The sequence below is a fragment of the Callithrix jacchus genome, chromosome 8 (assembly GCF_049354715.1).
Source record: "Callithrix jacchus isolate 240 chromosome 8, calJac240_pri, whole genome shotgun sequence".
Taxonomy (NCBI): domain Eukaryota; kingdom Metazoa; phylum Chordata; class Mammalia; order Primates; family Cebidae; genus Callithrix; species Callithrix jacchus.
The window spans coordinates 70,991,506-71,011,882 of NC_133509.1; the positions used below are offsets into that span (position 1 = coordinate 70,991,506).

The 20,377-nt window shown below is 40.4% G+C and overlaps 1 non-coding gene across 1 annotated transcript; it reads left to right on the forward strand.

Moving 5' to 3' along the window:
• Positions 1-6,980: 6,980 nt before the first annotated feature.
• Positions 6,981-7,042, forward strand: LOC118145322 (U7 small nuclear RNA). The gene has a single exon (XR_004730444.1). It is a non-coding gene; the product is annotated as a U7 small nuclear RNA (small nuclear RNA).
• Positions 7,043-20,377: the final 13,335 nt, after the last annotated feature.

The following is a 20,377-nucleotide window of genomic DNA, read 5'->3' on the forward strand; positions in this document are numbered from 1 at the left end:
GGCCTGTAGATACATCACCCCAATCTCTGCCTTCATCTTTACATGGGATTCTCCCTGTATGCGTGTCTGTTTCTGGGTCTAAATTCCCCCTTTTTGTAATGATACAGCCATATTGGATTAGGCCCAATGCTAATCACCTCATTTGAGCTTGATCATATGCAAAGCCCCTATTTTCAAATAAGATCACATTCACAGGTTGGGGGCTAGGACATTCACATCTTTGGTGGGGGGGGGGGGGACATAATTCAGCCCATAACAGGGCTTCTAATGTAGGTTCAAGGAAAAGGATATAAGCCATTGGATTGGGCAGAACCAGCCTTCATCTCCCATTTTCATGCCCTGCCAGGTGTTTCTTCTTTCTCTACCCCCACCCAGCCATCCCACGGATGAGCTTTGCCAAACAAAGCCTCCTTTTGGCTTAGAGAGAGCGTCCCTCTGTCTACTGAGGAATTGGGCTGGTTGCCTAGATTCTAAGCCTGGATTCTGACTCCTCTAATACCCAGCCTCTGCCTATGCTGCCGACATGTAGTAGTGTGGATGAATTGTCTGTTCTCCCAGCCGTTTTTGCGCGCGCGCGTGTGTGTGTGTTTGTGTGTGCAGAAGTCACCAGGAAGTTCTTTGCCCCATTACCCTATTACCGAAAGTACTGTCCTGTATTCTGTACTTACAGTTTAAGACTTTGGGGACCATTCTCACCCTTTGAGCTTTCCCTCCACCCTCCTCAGTGTCAAACCCATGCCTTTCCTTCAGAACAGCTGCCACCCTGGGTTGCTGCTGCCAGCAGAGGTGCTCTGCTTGCAAAATCCTCTGTTTGGTTGTCACTGTTTGGCTATTACCCTACAGCAAAAGAACAATTCAACAAATGACTTTAAACTATTCACTTTTCAAATATTAGGTTAAGGTTATCTGAAGTTTGATCAAGATATGGTGGATAAGAAAATCACTGCCCCTCCTAAAAATTTAGGTTATGATTCAAGTGCTCTTTTAAGAGGCATTTCAGAATGTTGACTGTATGCATTATCCCAGTGCCCAGCAACCGTGGCATAGCTACATTTAGGCAGTCTTTTGTGATGAGACATGTATATGGGTGAAACATTTGGTCTTTCAAAAAAGCACCAAATTTCCCCTGACCCTGCTATTCCCTTAAGGTACCACCCTGCCTCTTACTTTCTGTCTACTCCCTAAATTGTCAGCTAGTCTATACTTGCTGTTTTCACTGCCTCCCCACCCACAATCACATTGGACGGTATAATTCTTAACTCTTTGCATCCTCATCACCAGCTATAATTGCTCTTTGGAGGTAGTCTTTCCCTGTCTCATCACCAAATTCGGTGGCTACACAATAAACTTTAGGCTTCCTAACTACTCTGTGGCATTAAATACCTTCAAAAATCCTCTTGTTACGAGGCTTCAGTGACCCCAAGACACCCTAGGCTCCCTGTCTTCCTGGCAGTTTCTTTAGCTATTCTTCCTTCTTCCTCCTAAATGCGGGTACATCCAAAGAGTGTGTGTTCTCTTTCCCTTCTTCCCTCTCCTTCTACCATCTTTCTAACTATTCTAAGTTTATTGGATATGGAAGTCCCCCCTGTCACCAAACAGTGGGCTATTTGAAACACAGACTATCAAAAGCCAGATACGGTTAGCCATGAGACTTTGCAGAATCTCCTACCAGAAAATGAGAGTAGGTACTGATCCAAACACCAAAGCGGAAGAATCCAGCATAACAATGCGGCCCTGGAGCACCATCCTGGATGCAGTTTAGGACAAGGGAGGGGCACCAAGGGCTCTGACCATAGAACAAAAGAGAGGTCCAAAGCTGTAGGTCGGCCAGTGTGCTTGAGGAAGCTTATTTCTAATGGTTGTACATAGGAGGTTTAACAGTGTTCCCCAATCTCTTCACAGGGGTCAGGTATCCCTCTTGTACTTCTCCATCAAGTCCTTTGTCACACTGGATGCAGGGTATTGTGTATTTGCTAGTTTATATCCACCTCTAGACTGTAAGATCTGGAGGGCAAAGACCATATATATCTTTATCACCATTGTATTTCCAACACCTAGACCAGTGCTTGTCCTAGAGAGGGTGCTAAGTAAATTCTTATTGGAGGAATGAGTGAACAGGATTTTTAATTTTGGAAATTAAGTAAGTGGGAAGCATGGGAAAGAAAACATATATAAACCAAGATAAAATTTATACAAAGTGCATACCATACAGTCATGTATTATTGCTAGAGGTGGACTGCAAATTTCACTCTAAACTGCCTACTAGTCAAAACAAAGAAAAAAAAGATCAGTGATAAAATTTGTAGTGTCTATAGGATTTTAAAATATAAGTTGCTCAGATGAAATACAACTATCACTGTGTTGACTTAAGAGAAATGTCTCCATGGATCCTAACAGAGAGTTACTGGCTGAGACACAGACAATATCTAACAGGCCATCTTTATAATAGCGAATTCTATGGGGTTATTTTTTACAATGTCCTTCAACATAGGCTAATCACATACTATAAATTTAAAGTAATTCTATGAGAAGGGAGAACAGAGTAAAGTAACCAAGTGCCCAGAATGCTGCTGACTTGCCATAAAATTTAAAATATCCAGTACAAGGTGTGTCCTGAGGCACATGAGTACTTTTTTGTTGTTGTTCTTTTCTTTTTTTGAGACAGAATCTTGCTGTCACCCAGGCTGGAGTGCAGTGGTGTGATCCCAGCTCATTGCAACCTCCACCTCCCAAGTTAAAGTAATTCTCTTGCCTCAGCCTCCTGAGTAGCTGGGTTTACAGGCGTGTGCCACCATGCCCAGCTAATTTTTATGTTTTTAGTAGATACAGGGTTTCATCATGTTGGCCAGGCTGGTTTTGAACTCCTGACCTCAAGCGATCCACCTGCCTCAGCTTCCCAAAGTGTTAGGATTATAGGCATGAGCTACCGCGCTAGGCCGCTTATGAGTATTTCTTGTAATATTATCTAAGAGCTCTGTGATCAAGTACATTTGAGAAATACTGCCTACTCAGATTCTTATTTCTTGGATTTTTACATGTACATTGACATAAACTAATGCTTTAAGAAGTTTTTCAGTAAAGAAACTTTGTCTAATCTTGAGTGTTACCAAAACAATTTGATCCTTTTATCATATACTACCTGTTTGCATTTCAGGGAAATTTAAGGATGACCCTTTAGGAAACAATCTTCTAGGGAAATTATGAACTGCACATCTACAGGCAACCCTGTGTGAATGTTTTTTCTCACAATAAAGTTCTTGATAAGAGTCTGTTCACAGGGTGTTCCAAGTGACAGTCATTTGGCAAGAACTTGGAGTGCAGATAATCTGTGCTGTCATTTACAAATGGGCCCTTTGACAGTTAACTGAATGGCAAGTCATCTGAGGAGATTAACAGCTTCTACTCAATCTTTGTGTCCGCACTCTTCCTAGGGAGAGCCCAAGGGAAGCTGAGTATTATGTTAGAAAAACAGTCATGACTCCATTCTACTTAAACCCAGTGAAACCATCTGAATCAACTCAGTAGAGAACAATCTGAAAATCTAAGCTAGTCTGAACTGTAGTAGTAGTATTCTTCCCAAGAACTTCCAAGTACTTCTAGAAGTGTTGAAGAATACGCTGCTATTGTTATTGAAAACAACATCTATTGATTATCTTAACCAATGACTATTCTCTATGGGTTTATGTGCCAATAATTTGGGCTGCTCAGTTTTCTCCACTGAAACTTAAGATTTAAATCAATAGATCATTAAAAAAAATCATACAATGCATTGCCCCTTCTATCTGGGCAGGCATACTTCAGATGAACAATAGTGGGAAAATATAATTTCTATGAAAAGAGGGAGGAGAAACGAAGATTATGTCCTGGCGTATTCCTTTCTTCTAGCTAGCTGAGGACTTCCCTCTGTAATGTGCCAGAAAACCGTCAGCTAAATGAGGAACACACAGTCCAGATCACCTGAGCTCTTAAGAAAGACCTAACTTTTATTTTTTTTCCTATTACTAATCTCCTTAAAACTTCTAAAATATTTTCTGCTCTAAGTTACTAGGGTTCATAGAATCAAGAAAGGTAAGGCATCATATAAAAGTATCAGGTAAGTGAGCTAAAACCATTTTACATTTCACTCTAGAGTTCATTATATTTTTGGCAGCAAATTTATCTTCCTAATTATGTTTTACTTACGTTGAAATTAATTTTAATTGGTATTTCCTGTGAACATACTGAGTCGAAAGTAGGAAAGGCAGCCTAAGATTAAAAATTGGCCTTGGATAATCCAAAATTCACACTCCCTCTGGGCGATCTCATCCATGCCCACAATTTTACCTATTTCTGATGCTCTGAGGACTTCCGCCTCAACATCCAGTCTCTATCCTGAGCTATGCAGTACGTTTGAAGACTCTGGGCAACTTCACCTATATGTTAACATATGCAATGTGAATTTATAATCTTTCCAGGCATTTCTTACCTCTATTCTCCTCTCTCTATAATCCCAGCCTCAATGATTAGATCCACCTTCCACCCAATTGCCCAAGTCAAACTCTAGAAGCTGCTTTAGACTCCTTATTCCTACTCACCATCTTTCTTGGGACTAAAATGCAAATTCCTTGGCATGACACTGAAGGGCTTTCACAGTCTAGCCCCTTGTTTTCCAATGAAAGCCCTATTGGCAATTAGGGCACAACAGTTATTCTGTTTGCAGGATTGCCCCTCTCATTTCTAGTCCCACCCACTAAGTGCCAGCAACAATCCCCATTCACCATCATAACTGGAAAACAAATAAACAAATTTAAAAAGATCATCCACATTTCCTAATGCTACTTGTAATACAGCCTCTTGCTGAAAATCACAAGTCTAGCTTTGTCTACCTTTTTCAGCCTCATCTCCCTCTGCAGAGTGCCTGCTGTGCTCTGTGCCTTTGCACATGTTGTTTTCTCTGTCCCCACTGTCAGCCCTCTCCTTACTGAGTGTGTAAACTTGACTAAACTAAGGAATGCCCAGAGAGCGGTTAATCATTCTTTCTGGGTGTATCTATGAGGCTGTCTCTGGAAGATGTTAGTCTCTCTGAGTACAGAGTAGGCTGAATAAAGAAGATCTACCCTCACCAGTGGAGGTGGGCATAATCCAATCTGTTGAGTGCCCAAACAGAACAAAAAGGTGGAAGAGGGGCATATTCTGTCTCTTCTTGAGTTGGGACATACATCTTTTTCTGCCCATGGATGTCAGAGTTCCTCATTCTCAGGCTGAGACTTACACCATCAGATCCTCTGGTTCTCAGGCCTTCAGATTTGGACTGAATTACACAACCAGCTTTCCCGGTTCTCTAGCTGACAGATGGCAGACTGTGGGACTTTTTGGCCTCCATAATCATGTGAGCCAATTCCCATAATAAACTGTTTTTTTTTTTTTTTTCCTCTGGAGAATCCTGACATTGAGCCAACCAAAAGTCTATACCTCAAGATTCAATTCAAACTCTTTTATCCTGGGAAGTCCCCTGCCCACCCTCTACCACAGTAACCTCTTGTCCCTATAAACTAGGTAATAATTACTCTAAGTAGCTCCCCTTTGGACTGATCTAGACAGACCAAGCTTCAAAATACCACCCATAGGCCAGGTGCAGTGACTTATGTCTGTAATCCCAGCACTTTGGGAGGTCAAGATGGGGGTGGGGGGAATCACTTGAGTTCAGGAGTTCAAGACCAGCTGGCCAACATGGCGAAACCCCATCCCTACTAAAAATACAAAAATTATTTTAGCTGTAACCTCAGCTACTCAGGAGGCTGAGGCAGGAGAATTGCTTGAACCCAGAAGGTGGAGGCTGCAGTGAGCCAAGATCATGCCATTGCACTCCACACTCCAGCCCGGGCAACAGAGAGATACTCCATTTCAAACAACAAAAACAAGCAACACAATACATCCCACTTCAGGAGAAACTGACCTCTCTGTAGCCCTGCCCTATGTAGATCAGCCCTTTGTAAATACTGTAATAGCCTCATAGCTTATGGACCAGGAGTGGTACCTGAAGCAAGGGTGGCCCACCCATAGGCCAATGACCTATGATATACCCTAGCTTGAAAAGATGAATTGGGCCTATCAGATTCTTTATCTCCCTGTCTTGGGAATTTCTAAGAAGAAATACAAATAATATGAATCAATTGTCAGGAGCTGCTCTCACTGAGGAAAGGGCCCTAACTCAGAGTCTATGTGGGCCATGAGAGTGATGGGAGACCAGCAGTGTCACACGGGTAGCATGTAGGCTGGACTCCTTTCCTCTGTTGCCTCACCACTCCTGGAAACACTGGCAGTAGGACTGGGGGATCTCCAAGAAGAAGCACAGAAAGAAAGCAGGGCATCAGGAGAACTGAGCAGCAGAGAGTGAGCCCTGTGCATAGGGACAATACTTGTCCCTTATCTGCCTCCAAAGAGCCTTGGTTCCTTGAATGCACCATGCTTGTCACCAAATGTGACAGGGCTTTATTGCACTGTACTGACCCACAGAGGAAAAATATAGGCTGAAGGGGAAAGCTGTTTCCTAGTTCTGCTTCCACCAGTTTCAATCCCCAGACCTCACTCAGGCAAGTGTTTCTGAAGCATCTTTTCTGATCTGTAAAATGGAACTTCTAGTTTCTTCTCTGCGTGAAGTCCTCTTCAGTGATTAATTAACTGTATGACCTTGGACAAGTCATTTGGCCTCTATGAGGTGAGTTTCTGCAATTTTAAACTAAAATCAATAAGTTTCACTTCACAAAGAGGGTACAGTAATCAACTTTGATAATGTATATAGAAAGTGTCTTGTAAATTGATTGTTACTGTATATATCTATAAGGTTATTATTACTGTGACTTCCTTTTCCCAAGCATTGCAAAAATCACAGAAGACATTTTTGTTGGTATCTATAGTCATAAATATGTATGTAGCATGTTGATTAACATTATTCTAAAATCTTACTCAAGTTTACTGATTTGGTGTTACTTAAATATTAAACCAGTTATAGCTCTTCTAGAATTTATCTAGCAGGTCTCCTGGATTTTACAGGAAAACCCCACATACCAAAAAGCCAACAAACAAATCAACAACAACAACAAAAAACCACCTTAAACCATAAACCTACTTTTACCCTATTCTGTAACTGAAGAATTATCATTTAAGTTGAGCAATCTCAAACGAGATTGCCATACTTCTAAAAACCATTTATCACTTGCTTTTTATTGCAACACTTTGAAATTCTTCTGCAGATTATAAATCAGTGCTCTTTTTCTGCTTACTACCGACTGTTTCAGTTTTACTATTAATAATAGCTTTAAAACCCTTATAATAGCTGTGGAACAATTTTTCTGAAACTGGTTATTACATGATTTCCATTAGTAACAATCGATTTTTTTCCCAATCCTTTTGGACACCTAGAACTCTGAGAGTCCCTGAAGCCTGTGTACTCTTGACCTTTCCCTTTCCCACCATCCAATAAATTATTAAGACCTGTTTTGCCTGTTTTAAAAATATCCCTAAATAAGTGCACTGCTATTAACCTAAGCCCAGACCACCAATACCTCTCACTTGAATGCTTACGGTGGTTCACTGACTGCTCTCCTTTCACTCAGGCTCTCACAAAGGTGCTCTGGATATGTCAGTGACACAGGCATGGTATGAGTTTCCAGTGCTATGGAGCTTTTTTATACTAGTGAGAGAAAGACAAAAAGGGGTTTCTCAAGAAAACCCCAACTTGCAAATTGTGATGAGTGCTATATAGGAAATAAGCAAAGAGCTGAAATAGAGAATATGGGGAGAGGGCACTGTAATTATGAGGTGGTCATAGAAGGCCTCTCTAAGGAGATGACTTTCAAGCTAAGACTACAAGAGTAAGAATGAGTCAACCAAGAGAGATGTATGAGCACTGCAGGTAGATGCAAAGGACCCAGGAGTAAAGGAGTGTCTTTGTGACTCTAAGAGAAGCCCTGTGTAGCCAACTTATTCTCTATGGCAATGAGCAGGGTCGGTGCCCCTCCACCCTCCAGCACAGACAGCAAATGTGTGAAAATCAGAGGAAGCATGCCATCTAGGTGGATGAATGCCTTTTCTACATTCATATAATGTGATTATAAATGTGATTAGGCACTTAAAGAGCCTCATGATTTCCCATAACCCTTAAATGTTCAAACATCTTAATTTAATTTGCAGGAGCCTTCACACTCAGGCCCATACCACTTTCCCACCCTTATCTGCACCCATTCTTCTTCTCACCCTGCAATGACTGCCTTTTGGTTCCTTGAATGCACCATGCTTGTGTGTGTTTAGTATTTGCCTTCTCTGTCCACTGAATGGACATGCTTCCCCTTGTCTTTGTTGAGGGATCCTTTCTTATCTTTGAAGCCTCAGCTTAAACATCATTTCCTCCAACAATGCCTCTCCATGTACTGTGTGTCTAATTGCAGTCATGCGTTAATTTCAGGTCTCTGGGAAGGAAGTTAATGGTGTCTTATTATGACTTCCTCTTGTGTGTTTAGCATTATATTCATCAACTATTCTTTGGCCAAGGATCCCAAACTGCCCTATGATCAACTCATTGTTTTTAAAACCCTTTTAGAAGGCATACATGAAGTACACACTGTACCTCGCCATTACAATATTCAGAATGGCATCTCTAGGCTCTAATCCAAGTGGTTACAGATGTACCAGAAGAACACCCTCCTTAAGTCAACCCAGGGACAGAGTATGGCTAGTATAGTATGGTTCAGAGGTTAAAAGCATTCGGAAGATAAATGATTCCAGTTTTCTAAGATCACATTCCCAAGCTAAATACAGAGAAAAAGATTTGACATTCACTTCTGACAGCAACCTTCTAGAGATAGAATCCAAAGATTAGGAACCTGGATTTTAGCTGCTTAAAATCTTGCTACAGTGAAATAATGCTTTATATTAATTTTCTTTCACTAAAATTTGTATGCAACAAGGCCTCTTCTAAAGTGACTGACTAGCAGAAACACAGCAGCATGTTTGTAGGCTCACATCTTTTTTTTTTTTTTTTTAACTCACTTGGCTTTAGACTAAACCTTGAAATAACATAGAATGTTGATAGTTCTGAGCAGAAATGTCATAAAGTAATGCAAATTAATCATTTATTAGTCAACCAGTACCTCATGCCTGACAGTTTGCTGTATGGCATATCCAGAAAAAAAAAATGAAAGTGTGATGCTGTGTAGCTGTCTTAGGGGACTCACATGAGCTGAGGAGCCTGCCTCCCATCACTCTGGTAGGAAGTCACTTCCATGTTAAATTCCAGAGGTGGCTTATAAAAGATTTTCCTACTGAAATGTCAAGCTTCCTATACTGGTTCTAAAGCCATCAATCATGTGAACCCTATTTATTTTATGTGCATCTGACTTGTTGTAAGAAAGAATTTGAGATGATATATGTATATGTGTGCAACAAGATCAAAAGAAAAATAAGTAAGGAAGAAGAGGCAAAGAGATAATGGAGGGTAGAAAAGTAGGATGAAGCTGGGAATGAAGCATCAGGTTATTCCATGTGTTAAGTTTCACTACTATTTGGCAGATTAATTTTTATGTATATGTAATGAAATTTATTATTATTTCCACATTATATATACCCTTAAAAAAACAGAAACAAAACCAAAACACCTTCCTTTTAGAATTTATCAGCCAGGTGTGGTGGTTCGCATCTGCAATCCCAGCACTTTGGATGACTAAGGTGGGTGGATTATTTGAGGTCCAGAGTTTGAGACCAGCTTGATCACCATGGTGAAACTCCGTCTCTACTAAAAATACAAAAATTAGCCAGGCATGGTGGCGTGCACCTGTAATCCCAGCTACACAATAGGCTGAAGCAGAAGAATCACTTGAACCTGGGAGGTGGAGGTTTCAGTGAGCCAAGATTGTGCCACTGCACTCCAGCCTGGGTGACAGAGCAAGACTGTATCTCAAAACAAACAAACTAACAGAATTTATCCACATCTTTTTCTCTAATTTTGTTTGTAAGCATCTAAAAGTAGACCCTCACTGATTCTACTATCATTATTTGGTTCACCTGGAGCAAATGTTTTTCCAAATTCCTCTATATTTAATAATCTGGCCAGTGAATGTAATATTGGTAATGTTTTGATAGTACTCTCAATCACCTGAATAGAAGTTCTTGAGAGAGAAGTGACATCATGCAAAGGGGTCTAAAGAAGCCAATTCTAAGAACCGTGTCCAGCGAGCTGACGAGGACAGAGACTATGCGTGTATAAGGGTGGAAAGGGCAGTAGCTCAGGGGGTGTATCTGTAGCCCAGGTGCACAGTTGTCCATCTGACACTAAAACAAGTATTTGTTGATTTGGGACTAAACCACAAGATTAAGCTTTCTGGTATATAATAGTAGGCATCAACTTTTCAAGTTAAAAAAATTTGATGCAATCTATTGATCGTGTGCCTCAAGAAATAGGGTAGAAGAAAAAAACATGGTAGAAAAATCAACATTGAGATTGTGGCTGCTCAGGGTCATCCATTATGCCAAATAAAATGTTTTTATAGGGCCTGAAGTTTGCTAAACATGACTGCTAGTACTCTGTATCCCTGCTAAAATAGAATGTTTATCCAGAGGGATAAATGACCTCACAAAAAGGTCAATTGCATTAATTAAGAGGGTGCTCCTTTTGCAGGAGTTGGCAGTGTTTTGGTAAAAAATAACACTATTTTAAAAATAAGCCCCAAGCAGTAAATTTGCAGATCCAAGAAAGCAATGACCATATTCCATATATGCAATCAACCTGCGTATAGTCTTGTCACCACACTGAGCGTGCAGTTGATTGACACTCAGCAGGGCACAAAAACACAAGTGGAGCAAAGATGTAATGATGAGGGCCTCCAGTGCCTGTATTTGCTTAGACTAGTGATTCTCACCCCTGGTAGGACATCCTAATCTCTTGGGGAGCTTTTCAAAGATAGGTAATGCAGGACCCTTGCCAAAATCTGAATTTCCAAGGATGGAGCCTAAATGTATCTATGTGTATGTCATCTTTTTACGTCCCCCAGAGGACTCTGGCATACTGCTGGAGTTGTGAGCCACTGCCTTAGATGGTGAAGCTAAAATGGTCTCCCACAAAATTGTGTACACTTGAGCATGTGCGCACACACACACACACACACACACAGGATAGCCAATCACACTTGCTCATTTTTTCTTACAAACAGAAGTGTTTATTCACACATATTTTGGGAATATTGGGCTCTCAGAATCTTTACGTTCTTCAACCATTGTAAAATTAGTCTCCAGAATTTTCTCAACCTGTACTATTATAACATAGGATTCCCAAACACCATGACCTTCTTACACAGTTTTCCTGAGAACAGATGACTGCCTCCCTCACTGCACTGTGGGATAACTGGAAGGACACCCCTTCATTTGCATTCTATCCTCCACCCTGCAGTGTTCTCTGGAATCCACATTCCTTGCTGATCCCTCTTCCAAAAAATAAGAATGGGGGAGGGAAATAGTCTCTGAGGGAAGAATCTGGTCCCAGGAACAAAGTCACAGTGGAGCCACTGAATTCCCTGATGTAATCTCCATTGAATCAAAACACAAAGAGGGAGGTAATTCAATTAGCAAGTGATGCCTTCTCCTAGAATAAACTTCTTGGACTAATTTGGGGAGGGATCCCAAAAGACTGTAGGAGCCCCCCCACATTGCAAACAGAGAAGATATTGGAAATGCTTAGAGTCTGCCATCTAACCAGCAGTGGCTGTTCATTTTAATATTATTTCTTGAAAAATGACCAATGTGTTAGGCTCTCTAGGGCACAGAGCTGTGGGCACAAGATAAAGTACACAGATAAGACTCGAAGATACGGAAGGGATAAAAATACTCTTCAGGGAAATAGGGGTCTTCAGTACAAAGGTTGAAAGCTTTAGGGGAACATTTCACATTCTGGCGTTTAAGTACACTGAAAACACACTTCCTGAAAGAAATGCATCTTGAGAGTACGCTCAGTGAGGAGGAAGAAGTTCTTATAAGAGTTTTTGAGAGGAAAGGAAGGTTATTTATTCAAGTCAACATGGTGTTTTGCATGTAATAAAACCAGGGAAATATTTGTTAAATTAAAAGTTATTTCAGTATAAATTGTGGTCATGTCTTCATCCTATAATTTGAAAAAGATCCTCAGAATATTAGAGAAGAAAAGGATTTTGATATTGTCAAACATCTTATCCAGAGCCCCAGTGCTTACTCGATTCAGGTGGGATGAACATCTCACTGAAGATCTGGGGTCTGCCTGCTGGGTCTTCCTCCTGCAGTGGCCCCTGAGCAATCTTGAAAAATCCCAAAGGCTTAGGTGATCATGGTTTGGAAGGCTTCAGTCTAGCACTTCAGTTTTTACAGATGAGGAAACTAAGTTCAAAGAGTGTGGGACAGAGCCAACTGCTCTTTTCAGCATATCAAAGTGAGATTGTGCTAGAGGGACCCCTGCCCATTTCTTTTCCACACCTGTGGATGTTTTGCCCTGGACTTGTGAAGCAGGAATGCAGTGAAAAGAGTATGGGCTTGGGGTCAGTCAAACCTGGGTTGGAATTGTTGGCACTCATTTATTTGCCCTTTATTCTGGGACAAATTATTTATTTATATTTTATAGCATATATTTTTTCTTTTTTAAAGCTTTTTTCAGGTACAGTTGATATACTGTGATAGCATCACCACAACCAAAGTATTAAGCATGTTCATCACTTTGAAAAATTTCCTCATGTTACTTCCGTGTGTGTGTGTAGTGGGGGGGTTGTTTGCTTGCTTGGTAAGAACACTTAACAGGAGATTTATCCTCTTAACATATTTTAAAGTACACAATCCTGTATTGTTTACTATAGGTACTATGTTATATAACAGATCTCTAGAGCATATTCATCTTGCATAACAGAAACTTCATAATTTAGGCAAGTTATTTAATTTCACTGAGCCTTCACTTTGTTTATCAAGTGAAATTTACATTTAGGTCTCAGCAATGTATAAAAAGTGCCCGATGTGTGATTTGGGCTCGGTATGTGTTAGCACCCTCTTTCAGACAGGCAATTGAATATTTAAATATAGAGACAAGAGAGGTGGAGGTGCTGTCATAATGATAGTAATGATACATAATACTTAACTATGCACCATGTTCTACCCTTGGCACTTCACACAGGTTAACTCAGTTAATCTACAGAACAACCCCAATGCAGTAGATACTATTTTTTAATCCCCATTTTACAGAGAATAACTTCGAGACACGGATTGGTGAAACTACTTGCTCAAGGTCACAAAGCTAACAAGTAGGGAAGTTGGAATGCGAATCCAGACATGACTCCGAATCATACTCTCAATCAACACACCATTTCTGCAAAGGCGCAGGTAGAAGGCAAGAGAGGGCCAAAGTAGGGGGGAAATGGAGATGATGCTAGGTTGGTTTGGGTGACAGGAACACGTAGACTTGGCATTAAAGGCATCTTTGCATGAACAGAGACACCTTCAGAGCAGGGAGTTCAGGGTTCTCAAGCAGAGAAAACTGAGATCTCTCTTTCTCTCTCTGTGTCTCCAAATATATGTACAGTCATGTGCTTCCTAACAATGGAATGCATATACAATGCTGGTCTCATTAGGTCATAATGGAGCTGAAAATTTCCTATCACCTAATGACATCATAGCTGTTATAACATTGTAGTGAAATGCATTACCCTTTTTCCGTGTTTAGATACACAAATACTTACACCATTGTATTATAATTGCCCACAGTATTTAGTACAGTAACGTGCTCCACAGGTTTACAGCCGAGCCGCAATAGGCTATACCATAGAGCCTAGGTGTGCAGTAAGCCATACCATCTACGTTTGTGTAAGTACACTCTATGATGTTCACATAATGAAGAAATTGCAAAACAGTGCATTTTTCAGAACATATCCCTGTTATTAAGCAGTACCTGATGGGACAGTTTATACATCTCTATCCGTCCATATTTCAACACCTCAAACTATTATATATTGAGCACTTACTGTCTATCAGTACTTTTATGCATTCCCTTATTTAATCTTCACAACAGAATCTTGTGAGACGGGGCTTCTTTCCAGATCTTAGGAGGTAAAATATCTTGCCCACTGCCACACACTTAATAAACAGTGGTGCTAGTATTTAAAGTAGCCAGTGGGCGGGCCTTTAATGCTGTGTGATTCCCCAAGTGTTTTTTCCAATCTAGTTATAAAACTACCCCTTTTTAAACTCCAAATTATTTTTATCCACCAGCACTAAAATAGTGTATTGGTGACAATGCTTATGTAAGTCTTCGCTTGTGGCCTCTCAGGCCTGTATTCTAAGGTCATAAATGACGTTTTAATATTTTCCTTTTCTAGGAAAGCCTCTCCTAGTGTGCCACAGTTGCAAACTTCTTTAAACATATGACCTTTGCCCTATTGTCAATCTTTTGTACAGCATCACAGTGGGTCAAATTATCTCCCCTGTCCATAAACAACTGCATTTGTGAAGTAGAAATGACTATTAAAAAGAGTGGTGGGACCCCCTGTTGGGAACTCTAATAGGCTCGGCCAGGGACCAGCTAACATTACTATCACATCCATATGTGTCCTCTTACCAGGGTCAGCCTCATGGAAACAGGCACAATAATAGCTTCAGACAAAAGCTGGGGATGATATCGAACTGACTTTCCCAGGAGAATCCCTTCTCAGAAGGCCACCACAATCTTGATTAGGGGCAGCGAGTAAAAGAGGGGGAATGGATGTGAGATTTTTCTTTAATATTCAAAGCTGGTGAAATTAATTAGTATATGTTCTCCCAGGGCTCTTTATTTTTTTAACCGAGTCTTTAGTTTGGACACTCAAAGTGAGGGGCTCATGATCAAACACAAAGCTTGTTCCTTTCACCGTGAAGAGTGCAGCAGAAAGTATGTTGCTATTGGTATCTATTGTCTAAGCAAGACAGGCAAACTAAAGTCTCTGCAAAATCAGCCACATCACCCACCTTCACTCTTATATTGCAATTGCATGCTTTTTATTTGACTGATCGGAGGCCAGGTTTACAAAAACGTTTTAAAAGATAAAGCAGGTTATTTGCACCTGAATTAAAAAGATCATTTGTTTTATGCTTAGGGTGCTAATGATCATGGAAAATAGAAACCCCAGTAACATCTTCATTTCAATGGAACACACGAAGGAATTCTGCAAGGGCATTTTCTATATAGATCCAGTTTTCTTTTCTGTTGCAACGAATGTAATTTTATTGTCGTGTGTCAAAGTTTATACTCCTGCTGTAAAGCATCTCTTCAACTTTAACAGCATAAGTGAAATCACCAAGTGTATGGCCTCTCTGGTAATATGGCTTTTAAAATATTTAAGCCCTTCTCCTTTATACCCCTTGTCATTGACTGGTAAATTACTAATTTATTTCCTATTAGAATTTATATAGTTTGCAGCAATTAAGAAGAAAGGGATAATTGCTGACAAACCCAGGGCACTATTTAAATCACTTCCTTGTTGACAACATATTTCTCTTTCCTCAAACTGAATGTCACTGAAATCTGATTTGTACAGAACCCTTGTGGACGAGCCTGCTGCACCTGTCACCTGGGCGCTAGCATTCTGTTAAGGATCAATTTACATAACCTCATTTAATGGTTCATAAATCATACCCATTAAGCCCAGCTAACAGGAACCAAGGGTTCTAATTTATGCTGCCTTTCATAACAGAAAATTGGGAGGCTGGAGACTGTGGATAAAGAACCCAGGTCTTGCCTTTGATTGTTGATTGTGATGGTAAATGTATGGATGATGAGAACAGATTTTCACTTTATTGATTTCCTGCCAAAGCACAGCATGCTTTATTGTGAAAGGGCGCCTTTTGGCAGCAATGCGAAAAGTGGCAGTTGTTTAGGAGCCCTTTGCCAAGATGAGGTCTAAGACAATACAGAGTGGTAAATACTAAAATAATATCAAGATGGAATGTGATTCTGTAAAAGAAAAAATAAGAACCTCTAACCTTTTGGAAATCAGTGACCTTTTCTCCTCAGTAGCATCCCTCCCCCACAAAAGCATGTGCATCCAAGAATCAGGACAAGATGGTTTTAAGAAATGAGAAAAAAACAATGTTTCCATATCCTGCCCTAAGTCACTTGCTGATGGTGCTCATGCAAAATAATGCAGATGTCTAGAATCCTTCAGATAATGACATTTCAGCCAGCATGCCTGACTGGGCCAAGTCTGCAGACTCTGCACTCTCTCTGCCACCATGTACTGCTTTTTGGTTGAAAATCTGGAAGCACCATTTTTCTTTCTATTTCATTTTTTCCCCTTTGGATCAAGATATTTTATCCAACTATATATAGTTCTCTGCAAAATGCAATATATAAAAGGTCATCTTCTCACAAGTGCTTGGGCTGGATTTCAAAATAGCAAAAGTGGTCCTAAGATCATTTTCCAGATGAAAAACATCTCTTAAGTATTGCTGAGGCATATTGATTCCCTTCTCTCATCTCAGTTCTGCCCTATAATGGACAATATATATTCTCATTTTAGCTTGTTCTCAAAATCTTTGTTAAACATGGTGATTTTATTCCGATAAAATGTAGTGCCTTCTTCCTGCCCCCCAATCCCCATTTCTTTCCTCAATTCAGGCTTTTCTGAAATACTTTGACTTTTATTCCAGGTTGGATGTCACTGAGGATAGTTACTGACATGGATTACAAACACTGTAGACTCTGCCCCACCTCTATCTTTAAATTCTGAACCTGCCCTGTAGAATACTGGTTGAAGCCAGGCAAGACAATGAAAGCAAGCTTGGCAATCACTTCTGCCTGCTTTTCTGAAGTGTCTACTGCTTTGTTACCACTGGTCCTTCTTCATAAGAAAAGAATCAGTGACATCTACATCTTCTCTGCATTTGAGAGGGTTTATCTACAGTTTAACAAACCCTACAGACAGTGTTACAAACAGAATATAAGTAGACATCTGGAGTTTTTGTGTGTCCCGAACAACTTACCACCACTTTTCTGGTAACAGAACACAGAGCACTTTTTTCCCAGGGGACCTCACTCTATATGATAATGACATTGTCCCTGCTCGCCAGCACCATCCAAAGGGACAGTGATTGGTTCAGAAATGCTCACTGGATATGAACTTGGGAATTGTCCGGAATTGCTATCAGGAAAGACCAGTCTGTTCTCTGGAGTTACTAGTCTGGTAGTGAATAGAGTCTGTCCAACAAGGGTGGGGGACAGTGACAAGAGTTTCACCGATGTCATTTGAGCCTGTGGATTCAGTCGTATCTCACAGGAACCTATGAACTGGCCAGCTTAGTGAATCCATAGATTCTACCCTTCCTCTTTTTTATTAAGCTAAATTGAGCTGAGTTTCTGTCATGTGAAATCCTAAAAGTTTGACTTAATTCAGAAAGAAACTCAATACTGAATAATTGAATAAGTGTGGAAAATTGAGCTTTTTTGTACTAGAGTGAAAATTCAGATTCCAGTCATGACATTGTCAGTAGGTTGCAGTTTTCCCATTTTAAAAAAGAAAGAGCCATACGAGAGGGTGTGTAAGGCCTTTCACATCTATTTTGCTCATTCATTTATTCGTTCACTTGTTTATTTAACAAATGTTTAATATAGACTATTGATTGGCACTATAGTAAGCACTAGAAACACAGAAATGAACAAATAGAAAAAAAATCCTGCCTTCATAGAGCTTACATTCAAGTTAATAGAGACAGATAGATAAATAATTAAACAAGTATCAGGAAACAGTTGAAATTTCAAATCATGCTGCAATTACCTATTACTATATAACAAACCTCCCCAAACGTCATGGCTTAAAACAACAAGTATTTGTTATTTTTCCACAACTCCACGGGTCAATAATTAGGACTGAACTCAGCTGAGAGGCTTTTCTGCTGATCTTGCCTGGGGTCACTCATGGGACAGCAGTCATCTGGTAGCTTGGCTGAGGCTGAAGAGTCTAAGATGGTCTCACTCAAATGCCTGGGGCTTGATGCAGGCTGTCTGCCAGGCCTCTCCCTTGATGTGGGCTCTCATCCTTCAGTGTCTAGCCAAGCATCCCAGGAAAGCAAAGGCAGAGTCTGCCAAATCTCTTGAGGCCTAGGCTCTAAAACTCATAAGCATCACTTCCACACATTCTGTTGGTCCAAACTAATCACAAGGTCAAATAAGATTCAAAAATAGATTCTACCTTTTTCTGAGAGGAGTTGCAAAATATGCCATATTTTTCAATCCATTATAGGATGGCCAGAGAAGTCCTCATTGAAAAAAGTGATGTTTATATAAACTCTTGAGCTATGCATGTATCTGGGGGAAGACCATTCCAAGCAGAGGGATTGAGTGTAAGGACTCGAGGTGGAAGCAGGAATGTATTAGTTCATTCTTGCGTTGCTATGCATACCTGCGGCTGGGTAATTTATGAAGAAAAGAAGTTTAATTGGCTTACAGTGCTGCAGGATTTACAGGAAGTGTGGTGCTGACACTTGCTTCTAGTGAGGGCTTAAGAAGATTACAATTATGGCAGAAGGCGATGGGGAGACACTATGACACAGGGTGAAAGTGGCAGCAAGAGGGGTGGCAGGAGGTGCCACACATATCTCACACAAATTCAGGGTGAACACTCACTCATTACCAAGGGTATGGCACTAAGCCATTCATGAGGGAGCCACCCCCATGATCCAAATATCTCCCAACAGGCCCCAGCTCAAACACTAGGGATTACATTTCAACATGATATTTGCAGGAGAAAAACATCAAAAACATATCAAGTAGGAGATACAGGAAGCAGAGGAAGAGGGCCAGTGTGGTGGAATGAGCAAGGTGGAAAGTAGAGACTATGAATACAAAATGATGATAGGGAGCTGGGCCTTGTAGAGGGTTTTAAAGCCTCTGCCTTTGAGTCAAAGGAGGAGCCCCTGGGGTTTTGAGCAAAGGAGCGACATCATTTGACTTACATAGTGGAAAAGGATCACTCTACTGGGGTTGCAGAGATTAAATGGATCAAGAACAGAAGGGAGATCAGTTAGGAGACTATTGCTATGAAACAGGGATAGGGAAGAGAAGATGGTGACCTAGCCTAGGCAGCTATGATGGCAGTAATAAGAAGTGGTCTTTTTCTGGGTATATAGAATTAGTTGAATTTGCTGATACTGGGTGTGAAAGAAAGAGAAAAGTTGAGCATTAGTGTGAGGTTCTTAACCTAAGCAAATCAAAGAATAGAATTGCCATTCACTGCAATGATAAAAACCATAAGAGGAGCAGTTTGGGGAGAGAAGAGTGGGAGCTTTGTTTTGGACATGTTGCATTTGAAATGTCTGACAGGTGTACCAGTGGTGATGTAGAGTAAGCAGTGGCTGCCTCATCAGATCGTTGTGAACGTCCACTGTAATAGCTTTGAAAAGTATGATTTTCTATGCAAATTTAATTTTGAACTTTATTCCTATAAACACAGCAGGGCTCGTGTTTATGTCAGTATTTTCCAAAGGGACATATCCAGCTGTTACAGGTTTCCAGGTACATCTGCCTGTACTTTTCATAAGCTTTTAAAAACTCACACTCTAAAAAATTATCAGATTGAAGTTTTCTTTCATTGCTACTCTTTAAAATCAATATCTGTTGATTTTTTTTTTCTTTTAAAATCCTCTTTGTCCAACTATTTCTTTCCCTAGCCTTAAATGGGAAAGAAAAAGTAAGGTGAGCCAGTGAAACTTCGTGTTACAGAAGACAAACCCTGTAGAGGGTAGAGATTTTTAGTAGAGATTTGTTGTTGTGGATTGTAGCTTATGGGTGCTTATTCTGTGCCAGCCTCTTGATAAGCATTGGGGATATGGAAGTCAACAAAACAGTACCTAATCTAAAGGGCTCACATTGTGGTGGAAAAGACAGATGGTAGTAGATGATTATCATATTTAAAATTATTACAGCTGTGGTAGAAACATGCACAGGGGGCACAGGAGAGGGATAACTTGCCAAGCCTGTGAAAGGATCTAGTTGTTTTTTTTTTTTTTTTTGAGGAAGGGAGGGATGAAGGAAGGGAGGAATAGGGGAGGGAGGGAGGGAGGGAGGGAAGGGAAGGAAGGAATTCAAGCAATGAGAGAGACATTGCTGACCTGGATCTAGAGGTTTACAAGTTGATTTCTTTTTTTGTGTGTGAAGGAAAGAAGAAAAAAATGAGTAAAGGAGAGGAAGAAAGAGGAAGAGAAAGAGGGAGAGTGAGTGGAAATATTGCTTTATTCTTAAAAAAATGGGTATTAATAATGGCCAATCAATGTTTCATTTACACCTATGAGTACGTGTGATGTGGTATTGACTAGAATGTTTATTTTGTGTATTTGAAGTGGAGAGCTCTATAAATATTTATTAAGTTTACTT